Source organism: Salvelinus sp. IW2-2015, linkage group LG4q.1:29 (assembly GCF_002910315.2).
Source record: "Salvelinus sp. IW2-2015 linkage group LG4q.1:29, ASM291031v2, whole genome shotgun sequence".
Lineage (NCBI taxonomy): Eukaryota > Metazoa > Chordata > Actinopteri > Salmoniformes > Salmonidae > Salvelinus > Salvelinus sp. IW2-2015.
In genome coordinates, this window is record NC_036842.1 from 42,781,297 (window position 1) to 42,787,188 (window position 5,892).

Sequence of the window (5,892 nt, forward strand, 5' to 3'; positions counted from 1 at the left end):
TGTTTTTGGTTTGTTTCTAGCTTGTTAGAAGGTGTAAATGGTACAGTGAAATGGTTACTTGAAAAGTGGAGTCTTTTGTTTAGACATGTAGCTAGCTAGCTAGCTAAACAATTAACCATAATCCCAACTCATAATGTTACTACCCTGCATGAATCTACAGGTAGATAAAGCTAACCATCTAGCTGGGTTCAATGCTAGCTAGCTAGCTAACATTAGGCTATAACTAGCAATACAAATGGCTCTGAGATATGAATAACATTACTACACAGATTATACATGTAACATTAACTTGCAAGCCAGCCAGACAGCTAACGTTAGCTAGCTAGCTAACAGTAAGCTTTAACTTGCAATGAAAATGACTTTCTGACAAAATATATCTGAAAATGTAGCTAGCTACATGGATGAACGTTTCTCCATCTCTGTCACGGATGCCAAGCTTGCCCTTAGTTTGAAGATGTAATCCAGACAGGTGCTTTAAACAACAGCCTTATGTGTTCTCTTTTCGACCGCCGCCGCATTTGCAATCATACGCCTAAATCTCCTTGGCTATCATACTCTGCTTCCACCGGTCATTCCACTGATTTCAAAACTCGGTCCTCCAGAAAGTGGAGAGCCTTAGCAATATTTGTGCAGTTCTTCATGACATCTTTCAAAAAAGCCACTTTCGAAAGGATTACCTACACATACTACGCAGCTCATGATATAGACAGAAGCGTACTACATGGCAGACCATTCTGAACTTATCTCTCGGCATGTCCAGCACATCCATTATCTCAGCCAATCACGGCTAGCAAGAAGGTTCCCCTCTTTTTCTGTGGCTAAACCAACTAGGCTCGTAATTTAACAATTTTGTTTGTATTTAAAGATGGCATACAAGTTTGTCTTTAAGGCACATGAAAGTTCACATGTTCCAGAAGGCATTTCTGCCAAAAACTGCATTTTTATAAAAAATAAAAAAATATGTTCAAATGCCTCTCCTGTGAAGTTGTGACGAGCGGCTTACACCTAGTTTCCTGAAACGAGCAACATTGCACTGTGTAAGAGTCACCATTGCGAGGAATGTCTATGCTGCTGAGTTAACACAAAAGACAAACCCTTCGGTAACATGGGGTGTAAGGGATTAGGGACTGAAACCGCAAAGCCCTTTCTGCCAGTGATGTAGTACTCCAAACCGGTCTGGAGACCACATACTCCAGACCACATATTGAGTGTCTCGGTCTTGTCTCGGATACATTTTTACTCGGTCTTGACTCAGTCTGGGACAGTGGAGACTCATAATTTCTTCCCGAGACCAGCTGAGTAAAAAAATTATCAGCTTCCATTCAGTCAGCGCATGAAACCGCTTCGCCAGGCCAAATATATACACTCCTTTATTGAAACATTCAAATCTTAACACCTATATAACACTATTGAAACCGGAGCTTCCTACTTTACTCGTAACATTACTGTCCTTAACATTAACATTGTTTTATTTCTTTACTTACCTATTGTTCACCTAATACCTTTTTTGCACTATTGGTTAGAGCCTGTAAGTAAGCATTTCACTGTAAGGTCTACGAGTAACATTGTATTGTTGTATTCGGCGCACGTGACAAATAAACTTTGATTTCATTAAGTTTCAATAGGCGATAAGATATTCATGTTTCAAGAAAGGAGTGTATATATTTGGCCTGGCGACGCGGTTTTATGTGCTGACTGAATGGAAGCTGATAATTGAGGTTTTTACTCAGCTGGTCTTGGCTGGTCTCGGGAAGAAATTACAAGTCCTCATTGTCCAAGACTGAGTCAAGGCCGAGTAAAAATGTATCCGAAACAAGACCGAGACACTCAATATGTGGTCTGGAGTATGTGGTCTCCAGATTCATCTCCCCTCGGACCACCAAAGGAAAATCCTGATTAGATCTTTTTTTCTCTTCAGTATTAACCCTTTTCTTTCCAACCAAAACTGAAGTGATTGAATCATCATTGAAAACATAATTCTAATTCTTATTTTATAAATCCTTAGCCCTTTCAAGGCGTAGAAGGCCCATTGTTCCCCACTGTGTTTGGGTTAGTAATAATTTGTAGAGTGGCTCTACTGTCCCTCAACATGCCTTTATTTACTCTTCTGAATGTCTAAAGAATACAGGTGGTGTTCTGAAATATGAACACAGAAATACTGGACATTTTGTTATCTAATTATGGTGGTGATTTGACAAAATTACAATCATTGTCCTGAATTAGACTTGCTTTTTTCTGGTCTCGGTCTTGACTCTGTCTTGGGGCCCTTGTCCCCTTCCGGTCTTGGTCTTGACTTGGACTCGATTTGCTCTGGTCTTGAATCGGTCTCACTTTAGGTGGTCTCCAACACAACACTACTTTCTGCCTATTCGAAGTTCAATGTACAATGTGATTGACTATTTTTACCAGCAAGCTACACTTTACATACGAAGTAACAGTGGTATTTTCTTGTGCAAGGCCTAACAGAGTGCATACTTTAGCCAGGCATCAGGTGGAAATGGTACGCTCATACTGTGAATCCAGCCTGCTATGCTGGATGCATGAGCAGTGTATGAATGAAGTTATGAGTGAAATTATGCTTCCAGTCTATTTTATACACACCGGCCCATCAAACATTTGATAAAGTGGCTATGTAATACGATGACAGTGTAGAAGCTCCAAAGCCTACAATGATGGGATGCTTACGATACGCCTGTAGTGGAGCATCTCTGTAAGGTACCACGTTTGATAATTCAGGTTTTAAAACTGGCATCTCGTTGTTCAGTCAATTTGGTGTCAATTTGTTTGTTTAATCAAAAATGTATTTTTACTAATAAAAGTCATACCTATGTACACTACCGTTCAAAAGTTTGGGGTCACTTAAAAATTTCCTGAAGATCTCATACAACGCTGTGTACTACTCCCGTCACAGAACAGTGCAAACTGGCTCTAACCAGAATAGAAAGAGGAGTGGGAGGCCACGGTGCACAACTGAGCAAGAAGACAAGTACATTAGAGTGTCTAGTTTGAGAAACAGACACCTCACAAGTCCTCAACTTGCAGCTTCATTAAATAGTACCCTCAAAACACCAGTCTCAACGTCAACAGTAGAGGCGACTCCGGGATGCTGGCCAAAACTTGGGGAGCCAAATAAAACCATTTGGCCCTCGGGCCGCCAGTTGGGGAACCCTGCTATACATCATCCCTGAGTTGATAAAAGTTCACATTTAATTGACCTCATCCACGGTCATAAAAAGTCCACTTTATTTTCACTACAGAGGAGCAAGCAAGAGTATGGCAGACATTGTGCCTGGACTGCGACCAACCTCTGATCTATTCAGGGTTCATAAAGTAAATAAGGAGCTTTGGCAGCCTAACTTAATCCCCTACTGGGAAAACCTGAGCCAAACCTCTGCAAGGAATGCCAGTCATGTTGTAATGTGCTTTCAGGAGCAGACTGGTAGGCCTGAGCTTCTCAAAATAAGGTGAGAGTATTTGACCTGTATAGCTGAAGGTTAGAGAAAGCATCCACCCCAAGCGGTGGGTGTAAATGTTCCTGTGGAAAAGTATACTATAAGGTTACTCATAAAGATAATGTGTAGAGATGTGTAGAAAAATCAGATGCATTTTACAGTGCATTTTGAAAGTATTCAGACCCCTTGACTTTTTCCACATTTTGTTAAGTTACAGCCTTATTGTAAAATTGATTAAATCATTTTTTCCCTCCTCAATCTACACACAATACCCCATAATGACAGAGCAAAAATTGTTTTTAACATTTTTTGGGCAAAATTAATACAAATCAAAACATAAATATCACATTTACATAAGAATTCAGACCCTTCACTCAGTACTTTGTTGAAGCACCTTTGGCAGCGATTACAGCCTTGAGTCTTCTTGGGTATGACGCTACAAGCTTGGCACACCTGTATTTGTGGAGTTTCTCCCATTTCTTCTCTGCAGATCCTCTCAAGCTCTGTCAGGTTGGATGGGGAGCTTCGCTGCACAGCTATTTTCAGGTCTGTCCAAAAATGTTAGATCGGGTTCAAAGCCGGGCTCTGGCTGGGCCACTCAAGGACATTCAGAGACTCCTGTGTTGTCTTGGCTGTGTGCGTTGGGTCGTTGTCCTGTTGGAAGGTGAACCTTCATTCCAGTCTGAGGTCCTGAGCGCTCTGGAGCAGGTTGTCATCAAGGATCTCTCTGTACTTTGCTCCATTCATCTGTCCCTTGATCCGGACTAGTCTCCCAGTCCCTGCCGCTGAAAAACATCACCACAACATGATGCTGCCACTACCTTGCTTCAATGTAGGGATGGTGCCAGGCTCCCTCTAGACGTGACGCTGGTCCTCTACTCCGACAATTAATCCACAGATAAAAGGGTAAACCAAGTTAGTTTCTAGTAATCTCTTCTCCTTCAGGCTTCTTCTTTGGACTTTATATGGCGGATGGTGGGAGAGACGGGACTTGCAGCGCATCAAGCGTCACAAATAGAACCAGGTTATATTTTAGCGGCAGGCTATGCAGACGCGTGCGAGCAGTGGGTGCAATAATTGAATAATGTGTACATTTATTTTGCAACGTACACGACACGAGCGGTGTGGTCGGCATGCAACTGTGCTGCTGGCAACATTTTAATTACGTATTTTTTGCCAACGTTTACTGACACCGGCCCTATTCAACGGGTGTTGAGCATTCTTGAATTCATCAGTTATTCTGCGCTCTGGCACATTCAGACGAGAGTGCTCTGAAATCGGAGTAGATAGCCAGAATTAACAATGTCCATTGAAACGCACGACTACACCACTTATTGCGGTTAGTATGAGTGTTGGAACACAGCTATACTCCTGTATCTATGAGAATCAGAGCTACCGCTCTACGCTAGCTATTTTGATCCACGTTATCCACAGATCGTTTTATAAGTGAAACTTCTGTCGTAACCGGTAGCAGAACCACGCAGTTTCCCTAAATAAAATGTACATTTAAGAGGTTAAAATATTAGCCACTATCAGTATCGACCGTTCATCAGTAATAACCACACATATTTAACTCCCAATTAGTTCCATTGTTGTTATAAAGTATCATTCCATTTCATTAGATAGTTTTTCGTTTAACCACGTCCATGTGGTTGTTGCTGAGGATCACCATTAATAGTTGACCATATTTAGCCCACAACCGTTTGTCTTGATGCATGACGCAATACTTTGCCGTGTTATCACACAGTTCCAGGGTCAGTGCGGGCAACAGGCCAGGGTTCATTAAAACATACAGTACATATTGTCAAATATCAGTGTTTTGAAATCTAAACATGCGTTCTGAAACAGAGATAAATATTCCTTTTTTCTTTATGGCTATCTTTCAAAGTTAGTTACTTTAAGGAGCAGTTCTCTTTCTGGGTCTAACCCCAAGAAGTTCTGGAAAACGGTTAAAGACCTGGAGAATATACCCTCCTCACAGCTGCCCATGTCCCTTAAAGTTGATGATGTGGTTGTTGCTGACAAGAAGCACATGGCTGAGCTCTTTAATCACCACTTCATTAAGTCAGGATTCCTATTTGACTCAGACATGCCTCCTCGCCCGTCCAACATTTCCTCATCTCCCACCCCTTCTAATGCGATTAGCCCCCCTGCTCCTCCCTCTTTTTCCGCTGCCCCGCTACAAAGTTTCTCCCTGCAGGCGGTAACTGAGTCCGAGGTGCTAATGGAGCTCCTTAAACTTGACCCCAAAACACCATCTGGGTCAGATGGTTTAGACCCTTCTTTAAGGTTGCTGCCCCTATAATCGCCAAGCCTATCTCTGAACTTTTTAACCTGTCTCTCCTCTCTGGGGAAGTTCCCATTGCTTGGAAGACAGTCACGGTTCATCCTTTATTTAAAGGGGGAGATCAAGCTGATCCTAACTGTTATAGGCCTATTT